The following is an 11,274-nucleotide window of genomic DNA, read 5'->3' as shown; positions in this document are numbered from 1 at the left end:
TTATGAGAAGTACATTTCAAGTCAAAACGAAAGCTGGCCAGCATGTGCAAGTCTACACTTTCTTTAGATCTATGACTCCAACTAGCTCCTAGCTGCTCCTAGTCATGATTGGTCAAGCTATGGGATGGGGCCAATTCTTATTTCCTTTTCTTCATTCTGAAACAGCGTCAGCTTGGATTCTGAAGTCCTCCAGCACTTCGAGGTTTGCTTAGCAAGGTTGTAGCGCAGTATGGTGAATGTCACACTAACAACACCCCCATTATTTACCTGACAGAGTTGTTGTATAGAGCTATAAAATGAAGAGATAAAATGAAGACTACCCTAACTGGTCTATACTGTCTGCAGAATTTCTATGTATATGATGTTCCACATTTGTAACATGTGTTCCCCAACTCCTCTGCCAAGAAAAGCCAGAAGAAGTGTTGTTCCAAACCTGGGGAATCTGGAACACCTTGCCTGGGAAAAAGCTCCCTAATAATATCCCTTTCTCTTAGGAATTGCAATGGAGAAAACACAAATAAGTGTGTTTGTGGCAGCCACCATCAAAGAACTGAATCCCTTCACACCTATTTGCATTTTTATAATGCCCACTAACTGACATGTAGCTCCTAAGCTCATTCAGACTGTTACCTAGCAACCAAGAGACCTCGGTACAGAAGGCTGAAATACTCATGTTTGGAGGGGCCGTGTGTAAGGGCCAGTGATTGCCATGTGTGAGGCTTGAGAGAGGTATCATAAGCCTGGCTTCTGTCTAAATCCGAGGCCCCTCTTCTTCCAGAAGTCTTATATAAATAGACAGGACAGGTTGAGTTAAATCAGTTTATCCAAATGTATACAATAGGTTCAGAGCATCTGATATTTATTTTATCACTTCAGCACTCTGATTATGGTGGTTACAGAATGAGAAGAGGCAGCAGGTCCTTATGGGTTGAGGGTCTGAGATGCTCATAGGCTGATGCTCACAGGAAAGAAAGTAATGGAGAGGAACTGTGGGACTTGACTGAGAGGGGGTGGCTGTGCTCAGAAGGGGTGAGGAGGAGCATTGGGCAGAAGCTTGGAGAAGGTTGTCCAGCGGAACATAAGAAGAACCCTACAGAACCACAAAACACAGCATCTTGTTTCCCCTGATGGTCAATCACCTGTCCCTTGAAAGTCCATAAGCAGGACATGGGGGCAATGGACTCATCCTGATCTCTGAGCCTGCAGATAGCTACCATTCATGGAGGATAAAACCATTAAGGACATTAAGTCATGATGGCTATATTTCCTCCATTATCAGAGGCAATATGCCTTTGAATGCCAGTTGCAGAGGAGAATGTTGCTGTACTCATGTCCTACCTTTGGGCTTCATATGGTCTGATCCAGCAAGTATAGCCATCTTATAGCCATCATGAGCAGTAACCTATGGCTATTTCTAGATGGGTGGCTCCTAGCAGCACTATTCAAATAGTGACCCTACAAGAAGATTTTCACTTGACTCTCCACACCATTGCGAGTATTCCACTTTTTCTATGTGTGTGTCCCACTACGTTCCATCCACACCAGTGGGTTTGACATAACTGGTGTAGGTAGAGCCATTTGAAGCTTACCACATATTCACTCTGAGAATATTACCTTGCGGTGGGCACCATATTATAGCCATTTTTTGTTTTGTTTAATATTGCTCTTTTAAGCATCACAAAAACATCATTGCTTTTATTGTTGTTTTTCAATGAAGGTGAGATAGACCACTATAACACCATATGACTATAATGTTATTTAATACAACAACAACCTTTATTGTCACTGCCATTTTAGCCACAATGGTTAATGATGTTTTGAATTGCTGGAAGCTGCCCAGAGTGCTTGGGGCAACCCAGTCAGGTGGATGGCATCTAAATAAATTGTAGTTGTTGTTTTTAATATACCGCCCTTCATCATAAGATCCCTTCCCACAGATACATTTAAAAGCTTGCAGAATATTTAATCAGCCAAAGGCCTGTTTGAAGAGGCATGTTATCTAGCCTGGCACCTAAAAATATAATAAATATTATTATGGGGGTAATCGTGGAGGACTTTAAAATTTTTCTTAAAAACAAAACATTATAATGTTATTGATTTTTATCTTTATTAAAAGAAGACATTTATATATATTATTTTAGCACTGGTCTGAAGATGCAGAAAATATATCAAATGCCTGCTAAACTCTTACAGAAAGATGAAAGGGTGTGGCAATAGTGCTACTCTTCTGTTCTTCTAGGCTGGACTTTCTGTGACCTGAAGAAATGTGGAAGAAACACAGGGAGAGGATGCCCCACAAGATAGTGAATGAAGCATTGCAATTCACAGTAAATTCCTAACTGGTTGTACTAACAGAAGCCAGGACAAGGATTTCCACTAGTGCAATAGGACTTCCCTCCTACTTCCTCCAGTGCCGTCATCAAATCTGTTCTGGAAGGTGGGGGAAACACCCAAAACAACACGCAGGAAGATGAGAGGTGAGATTGCTCCATAGGGTACTGACAGATCCATCTTTTTAGTGCTATTTTGAATATAACCTCTAGCATGGAAGTAGCTATTGTCAGCTGTGTCTTCCAAGGATATCTGTGTCTTCCAGACACAACAACAGGGAGGAAAACCTCACGTACTGCGTAATCTCACTTCCTTTTTTGGTTTCTCCCAGTTCATGATGACACCCTACAAAGACGCACATGCCAACATATCTCAGACATAATTATCCTTTATCTACTTACATTCCAGACAATTGCTCATCATCGGACCACTTCAGTGTTGGCCTTCCAGCAGAATGCACAAAGAAATAGCGTGGCTAACTTCAGCATGGAATTTTAGCAGGTTTAATAATCATTATTAATGTCATAACATCTTTCTTAAATGAAGCTGGTGTTCTTTAGTTGTTGTAGTAGCAGTTGCCGAGACATTATTCAAAATGAAGCGAGTTAATGTACTTATGTAGCTGAAATTGCAGAATGCTGATGAGTAATAGCACTGAGATGGGAGAGAAATTCCACTCTTATCATTGTTCCAAAATACACACTTGGTGGAACTTGCAGATCCTATGATTATACTCCCTTCTGCATGTCTCTCTGTTTTATTCGTATTGGGTTGATCTATGGATCCATGAAAAGCTGGTTTCTGAAGGGTCAGGGAACACCCCAGAACAAGATTTAAGATGGTACCAAGGGTGGCAGTTGGAAAGAAACATTGAATGGAAGTGCATTTCACTTGGATATAGGGCTCTGTGGGTCTCAGCCCTGGAATTATTCTGTTTATTATGGAAAAGTTGTTTGTGGGCACTGGAGAACTAGAAGAAAATTGAAACCTCTAATGTCCACAAGAAGTAGTGCTATGCAATGGAATTAAATGTGTTTTGAGTTGAACTTTACATAATTGCAATGCTTTCAAATCAACAATAAAGGCTGTGCGTTTCATTCATAGACTCTTTACCAGTTAGTCATAACACCAAACACATAAATGCACCAAAATAATATAACCAGTTCATAAACCATTTAAATGGTTTTTAACATGAAATTACATGAAATACTGGATTGTATTCAATGTTGCTGAGGTGAAGCACAAGGATTTCTCTTTGCGTGGACAGGGGGAGTCCCCCAAACCCTGGGCGGCCCCCATGTGGAATAACAACTCCAGAACAATGTGCTATGGGATTAAAATTGGCCTCAACTTTATTATGTTTCAGATGTGGGTAGACCTTGGCTCAGGCATTGGGCGTTTATCCTTCCCAGTCCCCCACTGGGGATCTGGGGAACATCAGGGTTATCCAGAGTGTGTGGGGGGGATGGGCTGGCTCTGGAGAACATATGTTCAAGCAGAGAGAGCCCGCCCCCATTATGCAGCCTTCGCAGGGGAGAGCAATGACAACCTCTAGGTGTACGGCCAAAGCCTCGTCTCAAAACAACCTCTTTAACAGGGAGCCCTGGTATTGCCGCCGCAAAGAGAAAGGGGGGGGGTATGGGTCACCGCTACACGCCCACCCCCATTTAGGGAAGATAGACTAAAGGATTCCGCTCAAGGCCTGATACCGCCAAAGTTGTGACATTTTGCTAAGGGAAATGCAAACCTGCGAATACAGGAGAATTCCTTTCCGGCCCTTCAACAGCGACCTTGACGTAGCAGCGCCCGTGTACCTGTGGAGAAACGGTTAACCTGCAAAAGAAGACTTAACTGAGGGTGGCTAGGGTGGGAGAAACTCTGGAGCCAACTGATGATTCCCAGGTAAGATCCTCCCCCCATTGTGTGGGCAGGGTGGTCCCTCCCCCTACCTGGCCTGATCACCTTGGCAACGCCTCCCCAGGCAGGGTTGGGCAACTGGTTGAGGTAGGCGGAGACCTCCAGGTATCCCACCTGGGGGGAGGCAAAGCCAAGCCTGTGCTAATGGTGCTGCATAGGGTCCTGGGGGCTGTGCGCGACCACGCAAAGGGTGCCCCCTATTTAATGTGGGGAGCGGTCATTCTGCAATAGGATATTTCCCCCTTATCTCCTTCTCCCAGCATCTGAATCTGCCCAGGGTTTTCCCCCAACTCTCCAGAACAGAAGTGGAGATGGCATGGGGAGCACATGGGAGAGGAAAGGGGGAAATCCCATTCCATTAATGCTAATCCTTGTGTCAGCACAAATATTTTGTTAAATACTGCCCATCAGCAACCAATCAATTAACGAATTAGCTTGTTCCACAAAAAGGTCTTCAAGTGACTCACAACATATTTAAAGACTTAAGCATACATGAAAATTTAACATTTAATATAAACACATTTACACAAAATATACAGTCGCACAAAAACAATGCTATTCATAAAAAATAAACAATGCAACTCACACACGCCTACCTGTATCAGCAACAGAAATCTTTGGCGGCAGAGCTGACAGCAGAAAACTTCATCGCAGTCCACCTTCCATATTAAAACAAGAATCAAATATAACAACAGGCACATGGTTTTAATCTAGTAGTCAGCAAACAATCCCCTTTAACTCCTAACATGTTCAGATCTGCCTAATCCCATGGCTTCAGCTTTGAGGAGTCATTAGCCAAAATAGTAGCAGCAGGTCCATCTAATCTTCGCCATCATTGCTGCCAGTTCCTTTGTTACTTTCATGACCCATGCTTAGGGGGCCGTTATCATACCAAGAAGCTGCCCCACTTGGACTACTGCAATGCGCTCTACGTGGGGCTAGCTTTGAAGGTCACCCGGAAACCACAACTAATCCAGAATGCGGCAGCTAGACTGGTGACTGGGAGCAGCCACCGAGACCACATAACACCGGTCTTGAAAGACCTACATTGGCTCCCAGTATGTTTCCGAGCACAATTCAAAGTGTTGGTGTTGACCTTTAAAGTCCTAAAGGACCTCGGTCCAGTATACCTGAAGGAGCGTCTCCACCCCCATCGTTCTGCCCGGACGCTGAGGTCCAGCGCCAAGGGCCTTCTGGCGGTTCCCTCACTGTGAGAAGCAAAGCTACAGGGAACCAGGTAGAGGGCCTTCTCGGTAGTGGCGCCTGCCCTGTGGAACGCCCTCCCAACAGATGTCAAAGAGATAAACAACTACCTGACTTTTAGAAGACATCTGAAGGCAGCCCTGTTCAGGGAAGTTTTTAATGTGTGACATTTTGATGTATTTTTAAGCTTTGTTGGAAGCCGCTCAGAGTGGCTGTGGAAACCCAGCCAGATGGCCGTGGTACAAATAATAAATTCTTATTCTTATTCCGGCAATCAGGGCTTTATCTGGCTGCAACTCACCGGAACTCAGTTCTGGCACCTCTCAGGTGGGCACCATTGCCATAATAAGGGAAGGGAGGTGTTCACCTCTTTTTCTAGAAAAATAGCACTGCTGACAATTGAATCCTTGCTGGACCCAAGAATTAGCATATAGGCTTTCTCTCTCTCTCTCTCTCTCTCTCTCTCTCTCTCTCTCTCTCTCTCTCACACACACACACTACTGCAACTCATAACACTATAGACTATTGCTACTTAGAATCATAGCATTGGAGGGGATCCTGGAGCTCATCTAGTCCAACCCTCTGCAATTCAGGAATCTCAGCTAAAGCATCCATGACAGATGGCCATCCAACATCTGCTGAAAAGGTAAAGGTAAAGGGACCCCTGACAGTTAGGTCCAGTCGTGGCCGACTCTTGGTTGCGGCGCTCATCTCGCTTTATTGGCCAAGAGAGCCGGCGTACAGCTTCCGGGTCATGTGGCCAGCATGACTAAGCCACTTCTGGCGAACCGGAGCAGCGCACGGAAACGCTGTTTACCTTCCTGCCAGAGTGGTACCTATTTATCTACTTGCACTTTGACGTGCTTTCGAACTGCTAGGTTGGCAGGAACAGGGACCGAGCAACGGGAGCTCACCCCGTCACGGGGATTGGAACCACTGACCTTCTGATCGGCAAGTCCCAGGCTCTGTGGTTTAACCCACAGCGCCACCCGCGTCTGTTACAGATAGCTGCAACAACACAATTCAAGCATTTCAGTCTGTATGTGTTACAGACAAATAAGGAAAGTGTACTACTGCAGACTGTACAGAGGTTTATGGTGATGCAGTGCAAAGGAATATCGTCAAGCAAATAAATGAAGCAAAAAACACCTGATTACAGTCACATTAAAATATCCCTTACCTAAAACATTTTCAAGATGATACCCCCACCCACAGACTCAAAGTTAAATATTAACTTCAGCACTGGTGATGCAGCTGTTTCCTCCATGGCACCTCAGGAAAAGCAGGCTAGCTTAGGGGGCATGGAGCAGGCCGCAGGGAACACATTGTTCTGTCCTCTTCCAGCTCCCTGCTGCTCCCACCCCTACCCCTTAGCTCCCTCAAACCTGAGTCATCTGCCCCACTTTGACTAACGGTAGGGCCGGCACTGATCATGGCACACTTGTCCCCTATGTGTGCGCCTCTCTGTCTTGTACCCTCCTTTCTTGAAAAGGTTGTTTCTAGGCAGCAAAGAGGAGGAAGTGGGATTTGGGTTGGCAACTAAGAATTAACTGAAGATATTGGAGCTCTGAATGTGGCCCAAGGAAGCATTCAATGTTGCCCATTACAAGTAAGTGCCTGCAGGCTTCTGTACTTATTGAGGAAGGTGATTTGCTGCATTGGGTCAGCATTCGTTTTATTTAGGACCAACAGTGATCTAAAAAAGGATGCTGAGGCAGAGGAGAGTGTCTGTACGGAGGGAAAGTGCAGTACAGTAGTACCTTGGGTTAAGAACTTAATTTGTTCTGGAGGTCCGTTCTTAACCTGAAACTGTTCTTAACCTGAAGCACCACTTTACCTAATGGGGCCTCCCGCTGCCGCTGCATGATTTCTGTTCTTATCCTGAAACAAAGTTCTTAACCTGAGGTACTATTTCTGGGTTTGCGGAGTCTGTAACCTGAAGCGTCTGTAACCCGAGGTACCACTGTATTGGGAACCTTTTGAACTACTGACTGTTTACAGTAGCTGACTGGTTTCTTTTTATCTTGTATGATATTTTGAGACACATTTCTTGAACGAGGCAGTGAAAAAATGGAGGAGGAAGAAAAGCAAATAGGTTGCTATACAGTTGGACCAGAACCCAACCCAGAGTTAAGCATGCTTTAAGCCCATTGAAATCAATGGGCTTAAGTGTGCCTAACACTGAGCTGGATGGTGGCCTTGGAATGTGAGGCCTGAGGCACGGATCAAGGAGGCTTGTTGCTACACTTGAGGTTCCCTCAGCGCCGTTGGTTATTTCACAGGCTGCCAATATCACTACAGTTTATGTGCCACAATCATCACTAGGCCAATGAAACGAGATGAGCGCAACAACCCCAGAGTCGGCCACGACTGGACCCAATAGCTATCTGAAAGTTTTTCTAAAAAAATTTCTGCATCTGTTTGCCACCCTGAGCTTCTCCGGGAGGAAGAGTGGGATATAAATTAATAACAATAGCAATAATATATATAAAAATAATGAAGCACTCACTCTACAACTTGCACACACACAAACTGAGCTAAGTAGGTAAAAGTTGAATGAGTCAATATTCATTAGGAATGTTGCAGCTTACTCAATGTATGCTTTCCTTTAGATGTGCAGGAAGACAATCTGGCTAAAACATGTTAATGTGCTGGATGTAATGACTATAACAAGTGGTTTATGGGCTTTTAAACTACATCATTTTTTGTGTGTTTTGTTTTCAGCTGCCTGGTCATTAGACTGCAGAGATAACCCTTAAGTGGTTTGAGCTGATGATGAAGACAATTAATCCAATATTTATCTTTGGCATAAAGCACTGGAGACAAATAGTGACTTTGGCTCAAAGCTCACACATCCCTCCAATTTTTTAAGAAGGTTAAGCCCAAAGACTTCAAGTAAAAGCCCTATAAAAATATCTTTCCATTTGTACGGTATTTGCTGATTTATGATGAAATCCAGTCTGTAGTCTTAGCAGATTTAACACAGCTGTGTGATCCTGGAAAATGTCATATCCTGAGTATTCTTAATTTTTTTTTTGCTCATTGGATTTTTATGAAAACGTATGTCCTACTATGGTACGCAGGGAAGCTTGTCCTACCCTATTAATCTCTCTCTCTCCCTCCCTCTTCTCCCTGCCCCTCAATTACTTGAATGTTGTAAGAGTCTGTCATCAATGAAATGGACCAGTCCAGCTGATGGCAAATCCTAGAGGAAACTGCTCAGCATAACATGCAAAACTAAAGCATTTTAAAAGGAAAGGAAAGGACATTAAGTTTGCTTTCTTTTTAAGATGGTTGTCGCTAGTTTTTAATTTATCCCACAGCCTAAATTCTCAAGGAAGCCAAGACCACAAACACTTGGCATATCAATAAAGTTCTACAAGAATGGCCCACACATGGAAATTTTAAAAGAAAATGTTTTTCCTCACAATGAGCAGAGATGGAATACAATTGGTACTGGAGGTATCTGCTGTTATAATTCCAAGCTGAGCATGCAATCTAAATGAATGAGTTCCATCATTAACTGCATTTTCCAGAGTGGTTTCTTTTGATTAGGTGTGAATAACACACTTGACACTTAATTGCTCATCTTGGCTAAACAGAGGATGAGCCAAAGTGAAATGTTAAATGTCTGTGCCATGCGGATCATCCATGAACTTTAATTAGAGTCAGTATGGCATAGTGGTTAGAGTGTTGGATTAGGACCTGGGAGACTAGGGTTCAAATCCCCACAAAGCCATGAAGTCCACTGGGTGATCTAGGGCCAGCAATCATCTCTCAGCCTAACCTACCTCACAGGGTTACTGCAAGGATCAAATGAGAAGGTGTGAACTATGCACACCTTCAGCTCCATGGTGGAAAGGTGGGATGGTAAGGCAAGCAATCAACCATTCATAGAGTCAAAAACTGTAGAGTTGGAAGGGATACCAAGAGTCATGCAGAAATCTCAACCAAAGCATCCATGACAGATGGCCATCCAACCTCTGCTTAAAAACTTGCAATGAAGGAGAGTCCACAACTCTGTCCTGCTGTCAAACAACTCTTTCTGATATTTAATTAGAATCTCCTTTCTTGTAACATGAAGCTACTGGTTCAGTCCTACCCCCAAGAACAGGAGAAATCAAGCTTGCTCCGTCTTCCATGTGACAACCCTTAAGATAATTGAAGATGGCTATCATATCTCCTCTCAGTTTTCCTTTTCCAGGCTAAACATACCTAGCTCCTTCAACCATTCCTCATAAAGCTTGGTTTCCAGACCCAGTTCCCTTCTGTACACATGTTCCAACTTGTCAATATCTTACTTAAATAGTGGTGTCCAGAACTGGACACAGTATTCCAGGTGTGGTCTGACCCAGGCAGAATACAATGGTTCTATTATTTCCTTTAATCTCGACACTATACTTCCACTGATGCAGCCTAGAATAGCATTGGCTTTTTGATGCTGCATCACATTGTTGACTTATGTTAAGCTTGTGGTCCACCAAGACCTCTAGATCTTTTTCACATGGACTGCTAGTAACCAGGTGTCCCCCATCTGCAGCTGGTTCTTCCTTCCTAAATGCAGAACCTGGCATTTGTCCCTATTGAAATTCATTTGGTTAGTTTGGGCCCAGTTAAGGCCATTTTGAATCACAATTCTGTATTCTGCAGCATTAGCTACCCCTCCCAGTTTGGTGTCATCTGCAGATTTGATGAGCATCCCCTCAATTCCTCCATCCGAGTTGTTTATAAAGATTTTGAAAAACAATAGGCTCAATTTCACACATCTGCTAGCCAATCAGGGAAATGAGGCAGAATCAGGAAGTAGGAAAAGTACAAAGCCATCTCTTTGGTAAGATGATTGTAATGTAAATCCGTGTGTGTGTCCTCAGCCTTAGAGGCTGAATTCAGCCCTCCAGGTTTCTCTGTTTAGGGCCCTCCCTAGGCCACATCTTACACTGGTGCTGCTCCATAGTGACCCAGATTGCTTTTGACTGGATGGAATGTGTCCATTACAAAGAATGTGTCCTAAGAATCCCTCTTGCTTGCTTGGGTGCATGCGGAAACATCTGACTTCTGTATGGCTGCTGCTCTGTCCACTTTTGCCTCTGGCCAAATCCACCACTGGCCTGCAGCCTTTGGAAGTTTGCCCATGCAGGACGAAGAAGGTTCTCAACCAATAATAAAATGGTTAAGTGGCTGCCCCAGGAGCAAGATATGGTGAGCAGAGGCCGTTTTAGGGGGCGCTGCAGGGGACACCACCGTTATTATTTAGAATGGGGCGTGAGAGGCAGGGGGCGCCAAATTTCTCACTGGGCACCCCTGAAATTTGAGACCCCTGAAGTCTTCCACTGTACTGAGAAATAGCACTGGGCAAACTGTCAAGATTTGTCAATCATCGCCAGGCCAAGTAATCCATTGTGGAAGTTGAAGATGAACCTACAATGATACACATGGAAGGCTGGAACTACTTACTGATATTTTTTGTGGTAGGTAGGGAATGGTGAAATAATTGGAAAGATTGAAGATGCACTTACATGAATGCTAAAACAAAATACATAGGAAAACTTCTTATTGTTCCCTAGCAAGAGCCATTTCCCTCCCCCAATAGTTCACATTTGTCTCCATCTTAAAAAAAAAATACTACTACTACTACTACTACTACTACTACTACTACTACTACTATGTTCTGTGCAATTGTAGCCAGGCTTTCCTCTTTTCCTCTTGTGTCCCCCAAAATTGTATTTTTTGACTAATTCCCTTCAATCTTGTTTGATTATATGGACTAGAATCTCATCAGACTTTTGTGTGCTTCCATTTAAAAATCCATTGGGTGACCAGTTG

The 11,274-nt window shown here is 43.8% G+C and overlaps 1 long non-coding RNA gene across 2 annotated transcripts; it reads left to right on the top strand.

Annotated features, from left to right (window-relative positions):
- The first annotated feature begins 650 nt into the window (after positions 1–650).
- Positions 651–3,428, top strand: LOC310659629. 2 transcript variants are annotated; one of them, XR_014502883.1, is made up of 3 exons: positions 651–729; positions 2,194–2,477; positions 2,740–3,428. It is a non-coding gene; the product is annotated as an uncharacterized lncRNA (long non-coding RNA). The 2 variants fall into 2 exon arrangements; XR_014502884.1 differs by having other exon boundaries at positions 676–729; positions 2,240–2,477.
- Positions 3,429–11,274: the final 7,846 nt, after the last annotated feature.

This window comes from Podarcis tiliguerta (assembly GCF_965153285.1).
Source record: "Podarcis tiliguerta genome assembly, chromosome: 11".
NCBI lineage: Eukaryota > Metazoa > Chordata > Lepidosauria > Squamata > Lacertidae > Podarcis > Podarcis tiliguerta.
The sequence above is the reverse complement of the archived record's forward strand: the minus strand, read 5'-3'. Positions and strand labels throughout refer to the sequence as shown.